A 26,234-nucleotide genomic window follows, 5' to 3' on the forward strand; every position below is an offset into this window, starting at 1 on the left:
CAAAGGTTCATAGACCCAAATAAGGACCTGCTCAAATTAGTACTGATGTTTGTTGGAGGAAACACTGAAGAACAGGGAAAAAGGAAGGTGTGATGAAGGCAAGAGATTATTTAAAGAGGTGGAGGGGCGCCTGGGTGAGTCAGTCGTGTGGGTGTCCAACTCTTGGTTTTGGCTCAGGTCATGGTCTCGTGGTTCGTGAGTTCGAGAGCCATATCAGGATTTGTGCTGATGGTGTGGAGTCTGCTTGGGATTCTCTCTCTCCCTCTCTCTCTCTGCCTCTCCCTGACTCTCTTTCTCTCCCTCTCTGTGTCACTCTCAAAATAAATAAATAAACTTAAAAAAAATTTTAAAATAAAGAAGTGAAATTTTATGCATCGGGACTAAGATTAGGGATGACAAATAGGTTCTACCTTATATGTCAATCATAGTTGATTGATAATGGCTATCTAGAGTACAGTGAAGAGAAGGACCACAGAGCCAACCTGGGGACAGAACAATGTACTAGAATCAATTAGGAAGGTCTGCTACTTGTCTGCAAGTCCACAGTGAAGTCACAGGTAGAAGGGGTGGTGGCATGAAAAGAGTAGAGGATTTGCAGTTCAAATACCTGTCCCACATCTTATATGTGAAGGGTTTTGGGGGAACTTATCTAAACTCCCTTAGGTTCCATTTTCTCATCATATAAATCATAACACCTACTTCACAGTATTTCTGTGGGAATTCAATAACTTAACAGGTAAAGTCCACAAGACATTTCCAGGCACACACCAGGTGTCTAATAAAATGTTAGGCCCTTCTTCCTTAGCTTCATCTTTCAAAATATTTGATTACAACTGCAATACTATTGGTCCACAATTAACTGCAAATGCACAGCACATACTGTCAGTCTATGATTGATTATTACTCTATCAGTCCATATTTTTGGCTCATGATTAGTCACAATTATATAGCCCACACTATAGGTTCACAGTTGATCACAACTCTATCACCCTATACTCTGGGTCCACACATTGTCATTTCTGCTATTGGAAAATAAGAAGGAAAAAAAATACACATATCACAGACTGTTTATAACTGACTTGGAAAAAATGAAGTTCTTGCAGTGAGTGCCTAAAAACTATGCATAAGGTAGTTTGTTTTCATTGAATTGAAATGCTGACATTAACTCTTTTGGAAAATGCAAAAGATGAAAACCCTCTGTTCTTTCTTTTTAAAAAAATATTTTAAATGATTATTTACTTTTGAGAGAGAAGACAGAGTGCAAACAGGAGAGGGGTAGAGACAGAGGGAGACACAGAATATGAGGCAGCCTCCAGGCTTTGAGTTGTAGCACAGAGTCTGACGCAGGGCTTGAGCTCACCAACCTACCAACCGTGAGATCATGACTTGAGCTGAAAAGTCGGACCCTTAACCAAGTGAGCCACCTAGGTACCCCTTCTCTGTTCTTTCTGAACAGAGAACTGAAAGCTAGGTTTCTTCCTGAAACCTAGAACTTCTCTAAAAATCATAGGTTAATTTAAAAAGTAATTTGTTCGTAACTTTATGATAGAAATTAAAAAAAAAAACAGCAGGGACACATGGGTGGCTTAGTTGGTTGAGTGTCCAACTCTTGATTTTGGCTCAGGTCATCATGATCCCAGGGTCCTGGGATCCAGCCCGGTGTTGAGCTCTGCACTGAGCATGGAGCCTGCTTAAGATTCTCTCTGTCACTTCTCTCTCCTGCTGCCTCTCCCCCTGGCTTGAGCGCTCGCTCGCTCTCTCTCTCTCTCTCTCTCTCTCTCTTTCCCTCTCAAATTAAAAAAAAAAAAAAAACAAATTTCATCTGTACCTGTGCACCACTATATCAGCCAGGAAATTCCAGTTTCTCTCTATCATCTCTTCTTCCCTGTTCTTATTTTTCCTCATCTACTTTATGACAAGGTTCGGATGAACAATGAGGGCAGGAAAAAGACAGCTATTCTGACTTTTTGATGAGGCTAATACCTAACTTAATAAAACATAAAAAATATACAGTTAGTTCAGCTCTACCCACAAACTCCTAAAGGAAACAACTTGGTAAAAGTCAGTTAGGATTCAACTATTTTCTTTGCTTGTTTTGTAAGGCCTGAAGCTTCAGTATGCTTTTCCTATACTGCCTGATAAATTCCGAGTAAAAGGCTTAAGCTGGATTTTTCTATAAATCCTGAACCTAAAATTTAAAAGTAATTTGTAAAAACAGCAATAGGGTATACTGAGGGAGTTCATTCTGACCTGGCTTCATTTTACCCATTTTTATGTAGGAGTGACCCAATCAAACAATGTGACATGCCTACTTATTATTATAACCTGCTCTTCAAAAACCGTGCTTCCAACAAATGTTTAACTAAGTTTATGATTCCTGTGGATTCCAGTTACCCTACATTATTGCCAGCTAAATCAAAATTGTACTACAGCTAAAATATAAACTTTTTTTTAAAGAACATATGTTGTCTCATCAAACCTGTATATCTTTTTTACAGTTTGTTTAGCAAAATATGTGATTGTTTTTCATGTTGTAATAAGGATTGCTTTACAAAGGGTAAATCACTCTGGTATTCATCATGAACCTTTACACTGACCCTAGGATTCTTCCCCTCTGGGCAAAAATTTCCCACCTTTTAAAAGCTTCCATATATTCTACAGGGTAACTATAAGCATTAACACGTAAGTATATTTATATTCTTGATTTTTGCTCCACTTAGACGTTCTTCTTAGTTGTGTCAGAAACTGATTTTTCCCCATAATCCGTTCTCCCTTTCTCCTTATTAGTAATAGAAGCCCTCCTCTAGCACTTGAATTTCAGCAAGGTACATGGTCACCCAGCGAGGGATTATGTCTCCAAGATTTGTTGGCAGCTAGACATGGCTACTTTACTAAATTCTAAATCAATGGATATGACAGAAGTGATATGTTCAACTTGCACATCATATTCTTGAAAAATGTGCTTGTTCTCTGCATCCTCTTTGCCCCACTTCCATTGAATAGGAATCTGCCGTGAATCTGCAGCCCAAGTAATCCACAAAACACTAATTGTTGGTGTAACCAAGAAACAGGTTCCATCAACCTGGTCCCCAAAGGGTTATACAACAATGCTGCTTATACACTAGACTATCTTCCTATTTCTGTATTACATTGTGGGAGAGAGATATGCCATCTTTTTTGATACTCTGTATTTGAGGGTATTTTTGTTATATCAGGTCAAGCAATACCCAACAGACATAAACTAACTCTGGTGCCTTCTTTTTGTGGAAATAACTATTTAACATAAACCTTACCAGGAATCACTTCCTTATACAGCTGTTTTATGACCAATACAGGTTAAAGCAGCCCCTTTGTAACTTTTATAGATCTTACTGAAGTGTGCACAACGCTTAATTGTACCTTTTGGTTTATAGTAAACTAGACTGGACATACTAGAGGAGAGGAAGACTACCTTAACCCATCTTTGTTTCTCTAATGCTTAACGTGGTACTCAAGGAATAGATATTGCATTAATGGATTATTTAATATTCTCCTTGATGATATAAAATAAATATCAAGACATTGCAGTTCAATGAACTTTAATACTAATTTTATTATATCAGAGGTTACTTATAATTATCACCATATATATAATAACAGAAAGGCCAAGTTTTTCTCTACAAACTCAGGAAAATATGACTCTTCCAAAGCAATCAAGGCACTGAATCATCTCCTACTTAACTGGAGATTTTTTATAGTGTATCAGATTTAGTACCTTTCTTGGCAGATTGAAGACTGTTATCATCACTATCTTCCCAAAGTGCAATTACCCTTCAAATTATTTTTAATTGGTTCTCACATATATATTTTTCAATATTTACTGCTTTTTAAAAATGAGTTTACCTTTCTAATTTCTGCTGGTATGGACTATTATACAGTTAATGTATAAGAAACTGAAATCAGAAAACCAAAATCAACAATCAGAGAATATTCTTAGTAGACACTATTTATTGGAAAAAATCCAAACATAGAAATAAAACGAGTTGTTCTAAAAGTAAATTAGTTACTTGAAAATAGAAGACAGAACAAGAAGAAAAGTGGTTTTGAGCGCAATTAGCCAAGTGTGATTATGTACAAGAGACCAGACAGAGGTAAGCCAAAAGAAATATCTGGCATAGCAGTGAGGTCTTTGCTTGACAGGCCAACCACATTTAATCTCTGACAGCATGTAAAGGCATGAATTCTTTGTAAAACTATGTAATTAAGTGAAACTCTCAGCAGCTACCCAGTAAATCTCTAGAGAGGAGACTTGCTAAAGGCTAGGTTCTATGGTTGTCAATGCTCCAGTTGAATGGTTTTTAATTTGACCCCTAAATGACAGTCACACCTAGGTTTAAGAATCAGTAATGTATTTGACACAGTCTCCTCTGTAGCAGAGTCAAAGAGACAAAGAGACACACAAAACAGGGGCTAAGAGATAAGCTCTACAAAAAACAAAAACAAAAACAAAAACAGGGGTGGAGGGCGTGCTTATGTCATCTAAAATCTTATTTTTAAATAAAAAATTTTCAATGTTTATTCATTTTTGAGAGAGAGAGAGAGAGAGAGAGAGAGAGAGAGAGAGACTGTGAGTGGGGGAGGGATAGAGAGAGAGGAAGACACAGAATCTGGAGCAGGCTCCAAGCTCTGAGCTGTCAGCACAGAGCCTGCTGCAGGGCTCAAACTCACAAACTGACATCATGTCCTGAGCTGAAGTGGGACGCTTAATTGACTGAGCCACCCAGGCACCCCTCATCTAAAATCTTATAAGCACCATGCATTTGTCTTGAAGAATTAAACCCTTGGGGCCGAGTCTAAGCAGGAGATCCCAAAGTACCAGGACAATGGGCTATTGGAGTCTAATGTCTTCCTTTTCATAAATTAAGTCAACATAAATATTTAAGTGTCTCCTGGGGTGCCTGGGTGGCTCAGTCGGTTGAGCATCAGACTCTTGACTTCTTCTCAGGTCATGATCTCATGGCTCGTGAGGTCAAGCCCAAAGTCCAGCTCTGTGCTGACAGTGTGGAGCCTGCTTGGGATTTCTTTCTCCCTTTCTCTCTGCCCCTCCCCAGCTCTCTCTTTGTCTTTCTCTCTCTCTCTCTCTGTCTCTCTCTCAAAAATAAATAAATAAACACTTTAAAAAAAGGAATTTAAGTGTCTCCTGAAACTGGCTGTGGCCAAAGGTAATTATCGTCGGAAATGTAGATGTTATAAGGAGATTTGGCAGTGCATTTAGTCCTTCCTTATTCTCCACTAACTCATGCCTGGAGTGACCGACCATTCACTCTAGTTTGTCCAGGACTGTCCCTGTTAATGCCTGTTTAACTGAAATGGATTATTAATTTTTATTCTTAAAATGTTTACAGATAATAAATGCTCATGCTCATGCTTATTCGTTTAAAGATCAAGTCTCTTAACTCCATTTCCCAAATGTTCTTGAACCTGTCCACCCTGCCCTGCTTCTATTTTCTTCACATCATCTTTCATGAGGACTACTGTAGGAATCTCATGTCTGGTATCCTTTTTCTTCTTTTGTTATTTTCCAAATTATTTTGCATAATACTGCAGAGAATCTTTTAAAAACAAAATTATGACACTTCTCTCCTTAAACTTCTTACATATTCCTGTGTTTAGACATAGGAAGATGTGCATAATCCTGACTCTGCCTGCCCCTCCAACCCCATCTGGTACCACTCCTTTCTTTTCTGATTCTTTGGCCCAATTAGGTTTCTTCTAGGCCTCTTAGCTATCTTAAGAGATTTCACTTCTTTCTGTTCTTTCTTTCTGGAATAGACTTTCTCCTCTTACCTCCCTTCTTTTGGTCTTATTCGTATTCATCTTTTTGATCTCAGTTTAAATACCTCTTCCTCAGAAACACTTTCACAGATCCTCACAAACTAGGCAAGGTCTGTTCCTACAACAATGACAATAATGCACAATTCTTCATAACATACAGACAGAGAATTCCATATATGTAAACTACTCCATATGCCCCCATTAAGTTACAAGTTCCAGGAATACAGAGATCATATCTTATTTTAGTTGTTGCTAGATCTCCAACACTTCAGTATATAATGAATGTCCAACAGCTTTTTGTTGAAATAACCAAATGGGGAGTTCCAATTTCAGGCAGGTAAATATAAAGTACCTATTTACTCCTTAACTTTAAACACTATCTTTGAACAAGCCAATACTTCATAATATACATTACTTTCTGTTCTACTCCATAATTGAATATACAATAAACTAGATTTAGTCCAACAAATACCAGATTAAGGTAAAAGGTACATATATTTTGGTACATCTAATTATTTCATGTTTATAATCATGTTAAGCTTATATAATCAACATTTATATTCAAAAATTATTTCACATGCTTTATTTTTGCAAAATGAGGGTAAAAATAATAAAATATTCAGATAATTATATAAGTAGAGATGTGTAAAAATGCTTACATTGCTTAAATTGTAGCTTAAAGGAAACACCACAATGAAATTACTAGATATTTATCAATTAAGTATGAAAAGCTGAATTAAGTATGTGAAAACCAATGCATTATCATAAAGTCAAACATGCAGATAGGAAAGACAAACATGAAATTTGAAGATTACTTGTATTATGATTCAATTGATATTTAGGATCCATTTCTGTTAGGATGAATCTAGTTACAACACAAAGAAAACTCAACTCACTGTGGCTGGATCAATGGCTAGGTGGCTCAGTTGGTTAAGCGTCTGACTTTGGCTCAGGTCATGATTTCACAGTTTGTGGGTTCAAGCCCCTCACCGGGCTCTGTGTGACAGCTCATAGCCTGGAGCCTGCTTGGGATTCTGTGTCTCCCTCTCTCTGCTCCTCCCCCATTCACTTTCTGTCTCTTTCTCTCTGTCTCTATCAAAAATAAATAAACATCAAAAAAATTTTTTTAAATAAGATGGCTCCTTCAGCTTCAGATATCAAGTCTTCCACAACCACCATCATGGAAGGAATGAAATGGCAGGAGAAACAGAACCTTCTCTTCTGGGGCTTCTCTTTATCCAGTAAAAATGTCTCTTTTGGAAGTTGCCAAGAAGACTTCCCATTGTATATCATTGACCAGAATGAGATCACATGTACATTTCAAGATTTATCACTTAAAAAGAGTAATGGAATTACCATTAAGGCTTAATCATGAGAACAAAGGATCTCAGCCCATTATATGAGCAAACAAGTCAGATCTTGGGTAGGCAACAACCGTCTGTCATAGAACTCAGAGTTGTATCAGATTCTTCTGAGCTAGAAAAGTAAAGTGGTAACAGTGAACATAGTTATACAATTGAAATTTTGTTTCCATACATTCTAACATAAAATAATTTAAGGGAAAAACAACTATTTCTTTTTTGTTGTTGTTAATGTTTATTTATTTCTGAGAGAGAGAGAGAGAGAGAGAGAGAGAGAGAGAGAGAGAGAGAGCACAGGGAAGGGGCAGAGAGAGAGAGAGAGAGAGACAGACAGACAGAATCCCAAGCAGGCTGAACTCTGTCAACACAGAGCTCAACATAGGGCTCTATCTGACAAACCATGAGATCATGACCTGAGCCCAAATCAAGTGTTGGATGCTCAACCAACTGAGCCACCCAGGTGCCCTGAAAAATAACTATTTCTAACACAGAAGGGGATAAATTAAAAATGAAGCCATATAAATTGTTAGAAGCTTTCTATTTTTGAAAACATAACTATCTGGGCAGTTTAAGAGACTCAAATAATATGACACTTAAAAATAAGCCTTCTTTCAGAGCCATTTCAATCAATACTCACAGCAAATACATACTAATTGGTAAAAGGTTTTATTTAGCTGCATGAATTTCATAATTATGTTACATTTAAGAGGAAAGAAGACAAACAAAAATGTGGAGATTCATTTCATACTCAAACTCTCACTTTCAATCTACCTGTAATTACATTCTTAATTTTATATTGCATCCAACCCAATGATAAAAAAACCCACCTCAAATCACATCAATCTTCCAGTTGCATCTTAGAGAAATAATGGCTCTGAACCAAATACCCAGGTACTAACTAGTTTAGTTTTAATTCTGAGCAGATGGACTAGGATTCTCAAGGTCAAATTTATAGGATCTTCTTGGAAAAATATCTCATGGTCTCTGTATCATAGCAGATGGTGAAAATATTTTAGGGCTATTTTCAAATGATGTTAGTGAAACCACATTTCTATTAGTTGTCTTACATGACTTCCATAAACATGATTTTACTTCCAAATCAAGAGTTACAATTGATGGATCTTAGCAGGGCTCTTCTGAGATATCATTATCAACAATGACACACTGAGAATTTATATTCCAAATTCAGAGATGAATTACAGAAGAGGAAGCAATGGATCTCCTGAGATAAATAGACAGATACTGATAAAAGTTGTTATAATACATATCCTATTTTCCTATATAAAAGGAAACAATTTCTATCTTCTGTTATGGTAGAGTTTTAAATTGATGTTTCTTTTTGGAAGATAAGCACAATATACTTCTTCATTTTGACCCCTTAAGCAACTTGACATACTACAGACATCCAATAAGTTATATATATACATATTTTCTTTTGGGGGGTATAACTTTTATTTTTACTCTCAAGATAAAATATCGTGAAAGGAATATGCTATCGGGGGCAATGTCAGGTGTCTACTCCTTCCACTCTGATTTATTTTCTTGGGAAATTGTTTTCATTGCCTAAAATCTTATTGGGAAGGTAATTCTCAGCTATTTTATCCCACTCCCAAAGTGGAAAGTGGGAAAGTCTCAGATTCCTCACATTTCTTAAACTGGCTGGGGCTGGGAAATGGCATGAATTTGGCTAATAAAGCCCTTCCCCTGGGACTTTGGATCTTGAGTGATGCAAGGATGAAATGAAGCACAGAGTTCATTTGTTACAACAGCAAAGGCAGGAGTGGTAATGCTGTCCTAATTAAGACTGTTCCTGCTACTCTGGTTCCTATTTCCCAGGCCCCCTCCAATTCTTGGTTTCACACCTATCCCAAGCCAGTCCTCATTGTTCTAATAAGTACTCTTTTGCTTAAGTAGAGTTGGTTTCTATATTTGTAATAAAAATTTTAAAATACAGACAAAATTAGATAATAGAAATATCTATAACATACTGTTTTATAGCATTCTTTTCCATTGCTATATCCTGAACATTTTTCATGATCAATACAAGTATTACACAACATAAGCTTTAACGGTCACCTGGCTTATTTGCACGGATATACTATAGTTTACTAGAATCTGTTTAAGCAGTCCTGGATATTTAGGTGTTTCCTTTTTCTTTTTTACTATTATAAAAAACCCTCTGGTTAAATTTTTTTTTTCTTTTTGTATTCAAGTTAGTTAACATACAGCGCAATCTTGGTTTCAGGGGTAGAACTTAGTGATTAATCTCTTACATATGACACCCACTGCTCATCCCAAAAAAGTGCCCTCCTTAATCCCATCAACCATTTAACCCACCCCTCCAACAACCTCCCCTCCAGCAACCCTCAGTTTTCTTTCTGTATTTGAGTCCCTTATAGTTTCCCCCCTCTTTGTTTTTATCTTATTTTTCCTTCTTTTCTCTTATGATCATCTGTTGTGTTTCTTAAATTCCACATATGAGTGAAACATATGATACTTGTCTTTCGCTGACTGACATCTTTTGGTTAGCATCTTATGTATACATCATTCTATACAGTTCTGATATTTTTACCTTGTAATAAATTTCTAAAAGTGGAATTATTGGGGAAAAAGGTAAACAAATTTTGAAAGCGTTGAATTATGTCCTGCAAGGAGGGTTGTACCTATTTATCATTCTATTAGCAGTGCACGAAGAAGGTGCCAATTCTAAGATCTTATCCATTAGTTTTATTGTAAAGATAGGAGACTATAAAGCCATTCAACTTTACTTGCCCAAATATACAATTTAGAGAGCAATCAATCTTTGGCTTGAGGAGCCCCATGTAATAAAGGGGAAGAGTTACAATAGAACAAAATGCATACCTTGTACCATTTACAAGTTCCCCCCAGAGTTCTTAGTACAACTGAATATGACCCATTTCCATGTATGTTTTCTTGTGGATGGATACTGTGAAAGCTTTCATAGTGAGTTAGAAGGAAGAGGAAGAAAGAATCAAAGAAAACCCTGCCGGCCTTCATTATAGCTGCTTCTCACAGCTAACTTACTCATACTCTCAAAGCTAAGGAATGAAGGATTTCCTAACTACAAAAAGTATATTTACACAAAAGACACTGCTAAAATCCATTATAGAGCTGGCATACCCAGAGAGAGTCTAAGTCTAGTCTTGGTCCAGAAAGTTTTCTCTATATTGTTCTGTAAAAAATTACATGGCATCTTCCTGAGTCAATTTTAACTCATGTAAACAGTGATCCTACTGACACAATAAATGAGGCCATCTAGGTAGATCTGTGCTCAAATGACAGTATATTGGAAAGCAGAGGCTGATGAAATCCATTTTCATGTCTTAGCTGTTGTGTGCTAAGGAAATACACTCAGAAACACAATATTTTGAATTTTGGTATATTTATCAAGAACCAAATAGGCATATTAGTCCATGTGTATGTAAGTATGTGTGCACATGAATGTGAATGTACATGTGTGTGATCTGAATAAAACCAAAGGCCCCAAGGGGCCCAAGTTCAGTGAGGTGTTAAATTCAAAGAATCACAGCTCTTGCAGGGAAAAAGTAATTAAAATACTTCAATTATTTACTCAATCTCTCACAGATAAATGCATTTTAATGCACAGCAAGTATCTTTAGAATTCTTGTCTCCCTGTCCCCGATTTTCTTTACAAAGCAGCTATACCCTGAATCGTTTCTCCCAGTCTCAATTCCCAGTTGTCCCAAATTCAGCCTTTTTTTCTCTCTCCCCTTCCTCATCTCTCAGCTGCTTGAATCACTTAGCATCTCTGACTTTTCAAGTATTCCCTGTATCCAAAATACTATCTGATTATATATAACAAAGGTACATCAAAGTGTCAACATGGTAAGCGGCTAGATGCTGTGGGAAGTAGGAGAATACTATGAGAATTAAAGTATTAATTGATTTAATTTGAAATATACATTAACAATGTTGTCCCTGACATATTCACATACAATTCATGGCAAAATAGCCTCACAAAGTAGTAGATAAAATGTTCTTTGTCAATTTTAAAGATTCCTGGTCTAATTAGTATGCATACATTCTCCAAGGAAAGAGAACTTATGAATAAGGGCTTTAAAAAACAAAGTTTATTTGTTTGTTTTTACTTTTCCAGAGAAGACAAAGGAAAATGGTGCTTTAATGCTTAGTGCTTTACTAATGGATGTATTAGTGTCTTAAGTAGCACTGGACATTTCTAACTTTTTTTTTAATTAAAAGGGAAACTTCTGCTGAAAAGAAACAAATAATTGAAGTACTCAAACATCTAGAATGAAGCTAGGAAATCTGATTATCATAGAATTGTCATAGATGCAAATGATCCTAGACAGTCTTAAAAATTATTCTAGTGACATTGTGAGACTCTAGTGAAACTATGTGACATTGAAGTGCTTCTTTATTATGAATTTGCTTTATTTTTAAAGCCATTGTCTCTATTGTAGAGGAACACACGAAAGCATATTTTGTAAAAGACAAAAAAAGGGCAATCTCCTAGGTTAAAAAAATTACAATATATTATCGGCACCTAAAACTTTCACCTTTCCTTTAAAAAATAGTGAGAAACTTGTATAATTATATGTTGGAAGGAGAAGAGGGTAAGAGATTGTCAGCACTAGTAATTTGTCAACAGAGTTCATCTTTTGCAATTTGATGTTACCTATAGATTGAGCTTTTATTTCTCTCATAGTTACTTAACCTGACCACTCCAAGTGCGCACAGTAACTCTTCCTTAATGTTCTTTTTTTATTATATGAAACATCTGTTTAGATGCATACACTGAATTAATAGTTTTATACATTCCAAATTTATATTGATGTCATAAAATAGGTTTAGTATTAATGAAATGCATTTTCAACAATCCAAGATATGCAATCAATGATAAAATGTTTCTCCAGGGAGAAATAAGGCTACACATAGTTAAGGTATGCTGGGCAGCTCACTGTGTCTTTGAACAAGGGTCAATAAATTATGTATATTCTGCACATCCAATTGCTGGCCTCAGTAGCTGCCTAAAAACCAGGTAAAATAAATAATTGCTTAGTCCTATTTCAGACCTATAATAATATCTTCTAGAAACAACAAAATTATTGGTGATGGAGTATAATGTTTTTCAAAGTTTTTTGAAGGCTTTCTATTTGTTTCTAATTCATTCCAATAGATCATCAAATATGTGTAGGATGTCTCCTATGCGCAATATGCCTAAAAAATGCATATATGCATAAAAAAATAAGTAAGAATGTCCCTGCCTTCAAGGATCTTACATTCTTATGGGCAAAGAGGGAAAGGAGTTGACAAATACAATGCAAGCATGAACAAAGCACTATGGAGTTTTCTTTCACAATTAGTCTTCATTCACTCAGTATCTAACCCATCAACAACATTTCTTTTGATTTTCTCCCAAATATCTCTCAAATCTGTTGACTTCTTTCTATGTCTTACCACCCTAGTCCAAGTTGTGTGATCTTCTATTTGGTCTCCGCAGTAATCTCCCAGTGAATTTTTCCACATTCACTCTCTGTCTACCATAATCCATTGTCCACAGCAGCCAAAGAAACTTTTCAAAATCATATCTGATCCTCTCCTTCCCTCTGTTCCCCCAGACGTGCAACTTCTGTATGTCTTCCTTTTGTTCTTAGTATAGAAACCCAACCTCACAAGTGGCGCTCCTGGTTTCTCTCTAAACTTGCTTTGAGTGTTCCTTTTCAATAGTATATACAAGGGCCTTGCACATATCAATCTTCTTCTAATCTTAGGATGGGGCCAGCAGCCCTGAATACAGTTTTTCTTTCTTTCTTTTTTTCCCCCGGGACACTCTTACCCGTACTGTATCCCCACTTTATCTGATTAATTTCTATTTATCTTGCTAATCTCAGCTCAAAAAGCATTTCCTAAGAAAAGAATCCAAGATATGCAAGATCATCAGGTTCGGTTACAAATTCTCCTAAGTGATTTCAGTTGCTCACTTTGCAGTTTTTATTTGTATTTCTAATTATTAGAATACTCAATTATTGGGGCGCCTGGGTGGCGCAGTCGGTTAAGCGTCCGACTTCAGCCAGGTCACGATCTCGAGGTCCGTGAGTTCGAGCCCCGCGTCGGGCTCTGGGCTGATGGCTCGGAGCCTGGAGCCTGTTTCCGATTCTGTCTCCCTCTCTCTCTGCCCCTCCCCCATTCATGCTCTGTCTCTCTCTGTCCCAAAAAATAAAAAATAAACTTTGAAAAAAAAAAAAAGAATACTCAATTATTACCTGTCTCTCGTACCAAACGACTTATCATTATATCATCATTAGCATATGCATTGTTGTAGTAGTTGCTCAGTTAATACTTGTTGAATAATTGGGAAAAATGCTTAGGAAGGGAAATATCTGTTGTAAATGTAAGCCTCATTTATAAAAGAAATCATTAATAGTCTATTTCATTTAAAATTATATTGTACATAAAGTTAAAAAATAGGCATGGTCATAGTGCAATAAACAAGTATGTACAAAATAAAGTCTTTTAGGGTATCATTTATTTCTGGCCACTTCTGCTCCCAATACCAAAAGGGGAACATATTCTGATGTAGCTCATACCAAAGCTTTTTCCATATGGAGAGACACAGGTTTATGAAAGGAAAAATGAAACTTTCCAGGTATTTCATAAAACCCACTTCAGAACACTGAAACAAAACCAAAATTTGATGCATCAAAAGTAATAATATTCTAGCAGTTGATCCTAACTCTTTAAGGGTTTCAAACCAATGAATAACATTAATTGGGCCACTGCTATTGCATTGCATGTTATTAAGATTTGTTGCTTTACTTTTTGAAATCACCTTTTTATTTTTAGTTCAACGTATACATTGTTTTCACTGACAGTATTGAGGTTTTTTTAAAGTCAGTATTGGGGTACCCAGTTAGCTCAGTCTGTTAAGTATCTGACTCTTGGTTTCAGCTCAGGTCACGATCTCAGTTTGTGAGTTCAAGCCCCACATCAGGCTCCACAATGATGGTGCAGAGCCCACTTGGGATTCTCTCTCTCCTTCTCTCTCTACCCCACCCCCATTTGTTCTCTCTCAAAAATAAATAAATAAACTTTTTCAACGTTTATTTATTTTTGGGACAGAGAGAGACAGAGCTTGAACGGGGGAGGGGCAGAGAGAGAGGGAGACACAGAATCGGAAACAGGCTCCAGGCTCCGAGCCATCCACCCAGAGCCTGACGCGGGGCTCGAACTCCCGGACCGCGAGATCGTGACCTGGCTGAAGTCGGACGCTTAACCGACTGTGCCACCCAGGCGCCCCAATAAATAAACTTTTAAAAAAGGTCAGTATTATTATTAATGGTATCCAACTTCAGACTATGAAACAACTTGACAAAATGAGTCTTACATGAGGATGTTAAAAAACTCATGCAAACATCACCACGACTTAATTTCAGCATATTTTCATCACTTCAAAAAGAAACCCCATTCTCATTAGCAGTCAGCCCTCATTCACCCTCCCCCCAGCCATTTCCCTCTCCTTTCCTGGCAAACACTAATCTACTTTCTGTCTTTACAGACTTGCCCATTCTAGACATTCTACAAAAATGGAATCTTACATTATGTGACCTTTGGCATCTGGTCACTTCCACTTAGCTTAATGTTTTTCAAGCTTCATCCATATTGTAGCATGGACCAGGATTTTATTTTTATTCATGACTGAATAAAATATAGCTTTTGTTTACCCTAATTCATCAGTTGATAGACACTGGAGTTCTTTCTATTTCTGGCTATTATAAATAATGTTTCTGTGAATATTCATATCTAAGTTTTTGTATGAACATAAATTTTCATTTATCTTGGGTATATACCTAGAGTGGAATTACGGATCATAGGCTAACTCTTCAATTTTGTAAGGAATTTATAAATGTCTTCCAAAGCAGGTGCACCATTTTGTAATGCCCCCCACAATGTAGGAGAGTTTCGATTCCTCCACATTATAATCCACCTTTTTTGACAATCATCATCTTAGTGAGTGCCAAGTGCTATTTCATTGTGGTTTTGATTTGCATTTCCATAATGACTAATTATATTGAGCATATTTTCACATGCCTGTTGGTCATTAGTTTATCTTCTTAGGAGAAATATGGAAACAAAATTTTGTCTATTTGCTAATTGGGTTTTATATCTTTTTATTGTTGATTTGTAAGAGTTCTTTAAATATTATAGATACAAGTCCCTTATCAATACATGGTTTATAATATTTTTCTCTTATCATGTGGGTTATCTGTCACTTTCTTTTTTTTGCATGTCTTTACTTATTTTTTAGTAATTTCTACACCTAACATGGGGCTCAAACCCATGACCTCCAGCACAAGAGTCGCATGCTCTTCTGATTAAGCCAGCCAGGCACACTTATTTTCACTTTTCTGACAGTGTTCTTTAATGGTTTCTAGAAGGAATCCAACTTCATTCTTTTGCATTTAGATAAGCAGTTGTCCCAGCACAATTTGTTGAAAAGTTTATTATTTCCCCTATCAAACTGTCTTGGTACCCTTGTCAAAAATCAATTGACCACAAATGTATGAGTTCATTTCTGGACTCCAAGTTATTTTCTATTGCTCTATATGTCTGTTATGCCATTACCACACTTCTTTAATTGTTATACCTTTGTCATAAGTTTTGAAATGAAAGACATTCTATGCTCATGGATTTGAAGTACAATATTGTTAAAATATCTATATTCCCTAAACCAATCTACACATTTAATGCAATTGCTGTGAAAATACCAAAAAAATTTTTCACAGAACTAGAACAAACAATCCAAAACTTTGTATGGACCCACAGAAGACCCTAAGTAGCCAAAGAAATCTTGAAAAAGAATAAAAAAACCTGATTTCCAGACTTCAAGTTAGATTCCAAAGCTGAAGTAATCAAAATAGTATGGTACTGGCACAAAAACAGGTAGATAAATGGAACAGAATAGAAAACCCAGAAATAAACCCACCATATATGTGTGGCTAAGTAATCTTTGACAAAGGAGGAAAGAATATACAATGAGAAAAAGACAGTTTCTTCAACTGCTTGTGTTAGGAAAACTGGACAGCTATGTGCAAAAGAATGAAACTGGGCCACTTTTTCATGCCATGCATAAAATAAACTCCAATGGATTAAAGGTCTAAATGTGAGATCTGAAACCATAAAAATCATAGAAGAAAGTACAGGCAGTACTTTTTCTCACATCAGCCATAGCAGCATTTTTCTAGATATGTCTCCTGAGGCAAGGGAAATAAAAGCAAAAATAAACTGTTGGGACTACATCAAAATAAAAACCTTCTGCAAAGCAAAGGAAACAATCAACAAAACTGAAAGACAACATATGGAATGGGAGAAGACATTTGCAAATGACACACCTGACAAAGGGTTAGTATCCAAAATATATAAAGAACTGATACATCTTAGCACACACACACACACACACACACATACACACACACACACACCAAATATTCCGATTAAAAATGGGCAGAATACATGAGCAGACATGTCTCCAAAGAAGACATACACATGGTCAACAGACACATGAAAAGATGCTCAACATCATTCATCATCAAGGAAATGCAAATCAAAACCACAATGACATATCAATCACATCACACCTGTCAGAATGGCTACAATAAAAAACACAAAAACAAATGTTAGCAAGGATGTGGATGTAGAGAAATAGGAATCCTCCTGCACTGTTGGTAAGAATACAAACTGATAGAGCAACTGTGGAAGACAGTACGGAGGTTTCTCAAAAAATTAAAAATAGAGCTACCCTATGATCCAATAATTGTACTCCTGGGTATTTACTGAAAGAATAGAAAAACACTAATTCAAAGGGATTTATATACCTCTCAGCATGTTTACAATAGCCAAATTATGGAAGCATTCTAAGTGTCCATTAATAACATAAATATATAAAGAAAATGTGTTGGGGCATCTGAGTGACTCAGTTGGTTAAGCGCCTTACTCTTGATTTCTGCTCAGGTCATAATCTCACAGTTGTGGGATTCAGCCCCACATCGGGCTTTATGCTGACAGCACAAGTCTGCTTGGGATTCTCTTTCTCTGCCCATCCCCACTCTCTCTTTTTCAAAATAAATAAATTAACATTAAAAAAAGAAGACATGAGTGTGAATGGAATATTATTCAGCATTAAAAAAGAAGAAATCTTGCCATTTGCAACAACATGGATGGAGCTACAGAGTCTAATGCTAAGTGAAGTAAGTCAGAGAAAGACAAATACCATATGATTTCACTCATATGTGGAATTCAAGAAAAAAAACAAATGAGCAAAGGATAAAAGAGAGAGAGACAGAGAGAGAGAGGGAGAAACCAAGAAACAGACTGTTAACTATAGAAAACAAACTAATAGTTACCAGAGGGGAGGTAGGTTTGGGGACAAGAGAAATAAACGATTGGGATAAAGAGCAGGCACACTTATTATGATGAGTACTGAGTAATGTACAGAATTATTGAATCACTGTATTATTCACCTAAAACTAATATAACACTGTTTGCAAACTGTACTGGAATTAAAATTAAAAAGTTAATTAAAAAATTACAGAAAAATATAAAGAAGATAAAAATCACTTGGAATCACCAGAAATTATAACATATTAAATCTTCTAGAATATGCCCTTCTTTTTTACATAAATAAATAAATGAATAAATATTTCAAAGTAAAATAAGAGCATTTTCTAATTTTGTTTCTCATTTATTTTTTTTCTTTTTTAATGTTTATTTGTTTATTTCAGGGGGAGGGACAGAGAGAAGGAGAGAAAGAATCCCAAGCAGGCTCTGCAAGCCTCACACTCATGAACCGTGAGATCATGACCCAAGCCAAAATCAACAGTTGGGCACTTAACCAACTTAGCCATCCAGGCACTGCTCATTTCTTTTTTGATTCATTGATTATTAATAATTTAAAAAATATTCTACCACATAATTGTTAATTTCCTAATTTTCTCTTTTATAATCATTTCTAATTTTATTATAATAAAATATACTTTATGTGGTTTTATTTTTTAAATATTTTTGAGACTTCTGGGGCTGGCTCACTTGAACTTCCAACTCTTAATTTTGGCTCAGGTCATAATCCCAGGGTTGTGGAATCAAGCCCTGTCTGCATTGGGCTCTGTTGCTGAGCATGAGCCTGCTTGAGATTCTCTCTCTCTCTCTCTCTCTCTCAAATAAAAAGTAAATTATTTTGAGACTTCTTTTATGGCTTAACATGTGGTCTATACCAGAAAATGTTCAATGTATTTTGGGAAGAATGTGTAGTCCAGTGTTGTTGTGTGAGGTGTGTATCTTAGGTCTAATTGGTTTCTATGTTATTTGTATCTTCTATTTTCTTCTTGAACTTCTGCTGAGTATTCATTACTACAAATATTTATCTACAAATATTATTGTCAAACTGTTATCCTCTCTTTTGTCTTAAATTTTCCTTCATTTTAGAAGGATAGCTTTGCTACATTTAGAATTCTTGATAATCTTTGTCTTCCAGCACTTTGAATATTCCATCGAATTGCTTTGGCCTCCTTGATATTTGGTGAGAATCATCTGTTGATCCTTTTTATGTGACGAGTTGTTTCTCTCTCGCTCCTTTCAAGATTTTATGTCTTTGGCTTCAGGCAGTTTGGCTGTATATGTCAGGTATGGATCTCTGAGGTCTTCCTACTTGGAGTTTGTGGATCCATATTAATGTTTTCAATCTGATTTCAGAATTTTATAGCTGCTATTTCTTAAATATTCATTCTGTATTTGTCTCTCTCTTAGAATTCTTCTTATGGGTATGTCGATTAGCTTCATGCTTTTTCACAGCTCTCTAAGTCTTTTCATCTTTTTTCATTATTTTTTTTTCTCTTTTGCTCAGACTAGATACTTTGAATGAACCTGTCTTCAACTTAACTGGTTCTTTCTTCTGTCAGTTCACATCCGCAATTGAGTATCTTAAGTGTATTTTTCATTTTATTTATTGTAATTTCCAGCTTCAAAGTTTCTATTTTGTTCTCTCCCATAGTTCATATCTTCTATATCGCTCTTCTGTTTTTGGTGAGATATTGTTCTCACACATTCCTCTGATTCTTTAGAAATGGTTTTCTTTAGTTATTTGAACATATTTATTATTGATGACTTACTGTTCAAATCCTTGTGTTCTTAATGGAATTCAGCCAATTTTCCTGAATAAATACTCCTCAGACTGCTGCAAGCCTTTAATTTCTAGAGTTCTGAAAAGGTTGAATTTGACATTTTTTTTCTAGTGTTCTTGATGCTTAATGCAGATATAGATTTTCAAAAATCTAACTCTATGATTCTGAAAATGTGATTCCCTTTCTCTTTTGTTTCCTAACTTTAGTGAGCAATATTGAAAGATCCTCCTAATTGAAAATACTGAAAATTAACTTTTCTCAAAATGTGGATAGTTTCAGAATATTTTATTACAGAGGTCAAAGTATTTATTTGTAAATACAGAAAATATGCCATTAATGAATTTATGTAGCTGCTGCTAACAAAGGGGAAGGGTGTGAGACTTTCTAAACTATAAACATTTCAGTATTCATTTCCCTTAGTTGAACTCCTCAATTATGTAAATATAAATATTTATTTGGGTATTTGACAAGTATTTGGGGTCTAGTCACTGCAAATAGGAAAAATTAACATTTCTTCTTTGTTTATAAAGAAGATTAATTCAAACCAATAAAATATACTCTACCCATTTTCTCCATAAATAGAAGAGGAAGGAAAAAAAAGAAAGAAAAGAAAAAAAGGAACCCTCACTCAATTCCAAATAATCAGTGATTTCAGGATAGCTTCCCCAAGTAGGAAACAGTTCAATAGAGGTCTCTTTTGAAATTTTCAATTAAATATTCAGAAGTAAATAGTTGTATTTAAATTTAAAAATTTCATTTTAAAATCAAGTTCTGGGACATCTTTAGAAGTAAAATAGAATAAAGTTGCTTTCCTTTTACCTAAGGAGATATATATGAAATGATCTGTGTGGCTTCATCAATCAAAGGATAAGGTCTCTTAAAAATTTCTTGAAGTTGTTCCTATGGTTACTATTTCCTATTAATATAGAGTCAATACTTTACATTTAAGGTTATGCAGTACTTAAACTGTCTCCCATAATGAATATAAAGTTATAAATATAAGGTAAGAGAGTATTTAATAAATGTTTAATCAAGGATTTTATAATGTCTTATGTTGAATTTAAAGGATAACATATGTGTTACAAGTGATTGAAACAAAGATTTTACCTCCTATGATCAATTATATATTTTTTTTCCTTTAAAAAATGTTCACTCATCTCATTTATACCAATACAAACTTATCACTTCTCAGCCTTTTGGCTAAGATCAAGTGTAGTATAGCAATACAAATTCATAGCTTTATTTTCCATGTTTACTCTGATTCAGATTTTTTTCAGTTATAAAGCAATAATTGATTACCTAATAATATAGAAAATATGATAGTTATTAATAATTTTCTGTATTAAAAATACAACTCCTCTCTCCTTGCTTATTTTTTACCTTAATTAATCTCCTTTTATTTCATCAGAGTTTTGCTTGATTTTAAAAGCATTTTCCTCTCCAAACTGTATCCCACTGTAGTTTGTAAATGGCAATGAATGTTACTTGTTTTAGATCATTTAGGAAAAGATGGATCCTGAGTACTATCTTTTTGCTAGTTTACAATATAATAATTCCTTTATTGATGACACATTCCATAGAATATTAGAAGACTTGCTTAGAACATTTTCTTAAGACTTCTATAGACATGAACAAAAATAAATCTGAACTCATAACTCGAGACATGCATACAGAAATGAAAAAATAAATACATGAGACTTAATTTTAAAATCAATGTGGCCCATGTGTTATATGTAAGTTACAAACCAGTAAATTCTACTCCTGAAACCAATATTGTACTCTGCTAATTAACTAGAATTTAAAAAAAAAACTTAAAAAAACAAAATCAATGTGGCTAGATAGTAAACTATAGCTGATAGATAGCAATGCCTTACCACGGTTTCTAAGCCTTTTGTCACAAAAATGAAGACTTTCTTCTGTCTTTGAGAATGAATCCAAACATACATAGTAAGTCATATCCATGGTATGTAGTGAACACATCAAAATTTTATTGAAGGTGAAATCTGATACTGTATTAAATACTGGTGAATTTCATCCCTCAAACTAGCTATGATCACTTCCTTGATTTATAACACACTGTTCTCACAATAGTGTACAGCTCAGCACCTAGTTTGTCTTTTTCACTGCAGTTCCACTTTGGTATGAAGATTTAAGAGCCTTTCCCCCTACCTTTATAAAACTCTTAAATCTTCCTTTTCATTATTCTTTAGCACTTTGAAGTTTAACAGATTTTACCTCTTATTATCTCCTTTTCCTACACTCTCCTCAGCATTTATTCACAGTGTACTACATTTGCTAACTCTTATCCTTGGTTCTCAGAGTGCTCAAGATCTTTCAGTTTTGATTATACTGTCTTTCAAATTCCTCATCACGGAAGGTAATTTCTCTTGAAGCTTGTTACTCTCCCACCACACCAACAAAAAGGAGAAAATGGTCTTCCCTTAAAAGAAATCTTACATCTCAGTACTCTGTGATATGTCACACAAAGCATCATAATTCTTTCAGAGAAATATTTGTGAACTAACTATAATTTATCTAAAAGAGAATGTTTGTATTCATAAGATTTATTTATTATTGTATTTATTATTTCAGAGGCCAACCAAACTGAACAAAAAGGGAACACTTACACTATTTAAAGTATGTAGATAGATAGAATATTATTTTTGGTACTATTCTATCTTCTTTATTTAAGAAAATGTACTTTAATAGAATCCTGTAAACTAGAGGTAGACAAAAATTATTATTTAAAAGGCTAAATAAGAAGTATTTTATGATTTTCCAGTCATATGATGTCTTCTGCAACTGGAAAACTCTGTTATTGCATTTGTGATGGATAATAAATAAATGAATGGACAGGGCTGTGTTTCAGTAAAACTTTATTTATGAACATAAAAGCTTCAAAGTCATAATTTTCACATTGTGATGTATCATTCCTCTTTTGAAGCTTTAAAACCATTTAAAAATGCAAAAAACATAGTTATCTCATGGGCCATATATAAACAGCAGGCCAGATTTGACCCATGGGCCATGTTTGCTGACCCTGTTGTACACTATTGCATTGATTTTTATTTCTTTAGTAGCCTTTGACATACACCATACAGAACACTAACTAGAGAAAAAAGAACACATTTATGATCCACTAGGAATACGAAACTTTTTACCAAATTTTGTTTTCGTTTTCAAATTTTTATTTATTTTTATTTGTTTTAATGTTTATTTACTTTTGAGAGAGAGAGAGACAGAGAATGAAGTAGGAGGGGCAGAGGGAGAGGGGAACACAGAATACAAAGTAGGCTCCAGGCTTTGAGCCGTTGGCACAAGCCCAACGTGGGTTCTGAACCCACTAACCATGAGATCATGACCTGAGCTGTAGTCGGATGCTTAACCAACTGAGCCACCCAGGTGCCCATAATTTTTAAAATTTTTAAAGTCTCATTTTTGAAATTAATGTATATTGCATTTCTCTAAGTAGTCAAAAAAGAAGTTCAGATTTTAAGCTATTATGAAAATATAAATTTCATCATGGTCTAAAATTTTTCAGTTCATCTTAATAATTGGGGTAAAGATGCAATTAGGTTTTGTTTGATTTGCTAATTCGTGTGCCCTGTGTGCTTCCTGAACACATTCATTGTCAGAACATATGACATACATGTACTGTAACTGTCATCAAGTCTAAGGATAAAATTTTTGACTAAAATTATGATTTTGACATTGAAAAACATTTCCTTTGGGAAAAGGTATGAAAGAGCAAGCAAACATTGAAAAGTAATTACTTTTTTCAACCTCTCCTCAAATAAATCAATAGCATTAACTACAACAAAAACAACAATGACAACAACAAACACCAATGCTATTTACACACCACAAACAAGTAATTATGGATACACTGCTATTCATTGCTATATGAAATTTATTACTTCTTGAAAACTTTCTAGGATCTTCCCAACTTCTAGTTTTAATCAGATGTTTATAGATAGATTTTGTGTTGCTGCAGACAGAGCATAAATTGGAAAATGTTTTTTGTTTACTCATGCATACAAATGTTCAGGGAATTTCTGATTTTTAACTCAGGAATTGGTGATATCTGATTCCTAAAGCTCATGTCTGCCAAGCCCTATCTTTATCTCCTTTGAGACTTCATTACATCAATCCTTGGTGTTTTTTGAGCAATTCCTCGTACTTTCCTATCTAAACTTACTATTTCATTCCTTTACAACAGGTAGGGCCCACAATTTACTTATATTAAAACTAAAATTTTCACAGTTACTTTGGAGCTATATAGAAGTAAATTTGTCTGAATTCAACTTATGAATACAGAAAACTCATGATTGGTATATTCTTTAGGTCAGGAATTACATGGGAATTTTTAAATTGAAATTTTGAGATGCTCCAACCCTAAGACTTTATAAATGACACAGCCAAGGCCCAGTTTCTTCAATGGCTTGTTCTGGAATTCAGACACCAAATACACAGAACGGATATCAAGACCCCACGTAAATGGAGGATGGCTCATGCGCAGAGAAGCTCAGCTCTGAGAAACAAGGTGACCTACTTATCACTAGGCTCAGAATAATAGTGTTAATATCCTGAGGCGCAATATGCCTTCAGGACACTGAAGAGGTCCAGAGTACGGAGTAGGGCTGAGCCTACAGATGGAAGTGTGCTTGTTATGCATTGTGGCCTCTCCAACCACTTTCTCCTTTTCCCTGCCATACACTATGCCCTGGGAAACGGACCTCTATACATGGCATCACCTGAATCCCATTCCCTACAGCTTCAAATAAATTAGGCCAATGGGAGGCACAAGAGATCAGAGTGAGGGAGAGAGAGGACAGGGTACGTATTCCTCAGACCCCTCTCACCCAGGAAGCAGTTTTGGCAGCCAGTGTGTTCTACCTACAGCCACAACTCCTGTCCAGCAGTCCCTCTCCATGACCATCCTCTATGTTCCTTGCTGTGGACCTTCAAGTCTCTTGTGTAAGAGCTTTTTTTCTATGGCTAGAAAAAACTCACCACCATCCTGAGTTCAGAGCCATAACCCTGCCCACACCTTTACAAAGGGTACCTGCATTTAACTCTATTTAACTCTAGGAATAATTCATTCCTTCGAGTATGTCATCTGCTTCCTCCCAAGTTTTGACTGATACAAATAACAAGCATTTAGATGTGTCAGCGTTAAAATGCTTTCAGGTATCCAAAGTCATTCAGACCCTGTTATTATCCAATATTCATGTGATCCGTGCCTTCCTTGAACAAAAAGATGAATATTATTTAGACAATTCATCATTTTTTTTTACCTCTGGAAACCTTAAATAAATAAAGCAACTCAATTGCATTCATGCACCTCACTTCAATTCCTCTCCTCTCGACTCTCAAGCTTATTTCACTAGAAACCAGAATTATATTAGAGTTCCCTGACAGCCAGAGACTCAAGATGGTGAAGTATGGAGAATCCAATCCAATTCTCTAAAAGAGACTATTAGGAATTAAATATCACTGTGAATCTTATGAAAATGTTATTGATTATCTTTCCAACAGGCCTCCCAAAGAGCAAGCTTTCTTTAGCCTTGACAGTCACTAACTGAAAGCCATAAAACCCAAAGCAATCTACAAGATAAGAAAGGGAGTCGAAAATAATAATAAGTATTGTTGTAAGTATACACTTATACTTGTTATTATTATTAGCTAACACTCACTGAAGAGTACAATGTGCTAGGAGACATTTTACATGAATGAACTTAGTGAATCCTCACAGCCACTCTATGATGTAATTATTGGTCATCTCCATTATATAGATAAGAAAATTGAAGCACAGAGATATCAAGTAACTTGCCCAAAGTCACAATCTAGTATAAAAAAGAAAGCTGGCATATCTATGTCCCAGTTTTTTCCTAATGATAAACAGAAAATATTCACTGAACTTTGAATAATTTAAAATTTTTGTCAAGTCAGCATTGCTTCTTTTTACTGTTACTGAAACCAGCATAGCTAATGCTATAATGGAGGCTCTATTATAGAAGGATGGGTCAGGTGGAAGATTTGTGATAAAAGACCACATGAATTGACAGAATTAGGACAATCAAGACAGAGGCAGACAGTAGGTAATAGTCAGAGACCCAAAAAGGCAATATGTAATCAGCAGCACAGAAATCTGACAGTCCATAGGAGGAGCCCACCCATAAGCACTGAGGGGGAAATACTGGGGCTCCAGGACCGGCTCCCCACCATGAGACAGAGACCCAGTCTCAAGGGAACTAGATCAAGGCCTGTAACAAAGGCATAAAGAGGTATGGTTAAAGCTCTGCTTAAAAGGCTGTTCTGAAGACCAAGGGAATTATTGCATATGGGAGCTAGTTGTACCAAAAATCACTTTAGTAAAAAACACCCAATTTTTATCTAATTACTGGCAAGCCTGCAGTACACGCTATGATTTATTATGTTTTCTAGGCTCTTGGGCAAGTGTAATATGCAAAAATATGATGTGTGCACTTTTAAGAAATATCTCTAAGAACAGCTGGTGTGCATCCTTTACCCTCTTCTTTCCTGACTCCCTCTTTCTTGCTGGCTAGAATATTTGAACATGGGTGTAAGAGTTGGAGCTTAAGCAGCTCCCTTGGACCATGGGTAAAAGAATTATGCTGAAGATGATGGAGCAGTACAAGGAGCCAGTGTCCCTGACAACTTCGTGGTGAATGTATCAGCTCTAAAATGCTTCTCTTACATGAAAGAGAACTGTATTTAGGTTACTGTTATTTTGCCTTTCCCATTACTCATAGTTTAAATTAATCCTAACTGGCATAATGCACAAAGCACCTAACACATTTACACTGCCCATAATTAGCCACATTAATGTTAGCTCTTATTACTTTTGCTATTGTTAGGG

General features: G+C 35.4%; 1 protein-coding gene and 1 pseudogene across 2 annotated transcripts in view; one reads left to right on the forward strand and one right to left on the reverse strand.

The window, feature by feature from the left end:
• MAGI2 (membrane associated guanylate kinase, WW and PDZ domain containing 2) overlaps window positions 1-26,234 on the reverse strand; it is a 1,356,537-nt gene that overhangs the window by 1,001,548 nt on the left and 328,755 nt on the right. The window lies entirely within an intron of this gene.
• On the forward strand, window positions 20,532-20,652 carry LOC125161423 (uncharacterized; annotated as a pseudogene).

Source organism: Prionailurus viverrinus, chromosome A2 (assembly GCF_022837055.1).
Source record: "Prionailurus viverrinus isolate Anna chromosome A2, UM_Priviv_1.0, whole genome shotgun sequence".
Taxonomy (NCBI): Eukaryota; Metazoa; Chordata; class Mammalia; order Carnivora; family Felidae; genus Prionailurus; species Prionailurus viverrinus.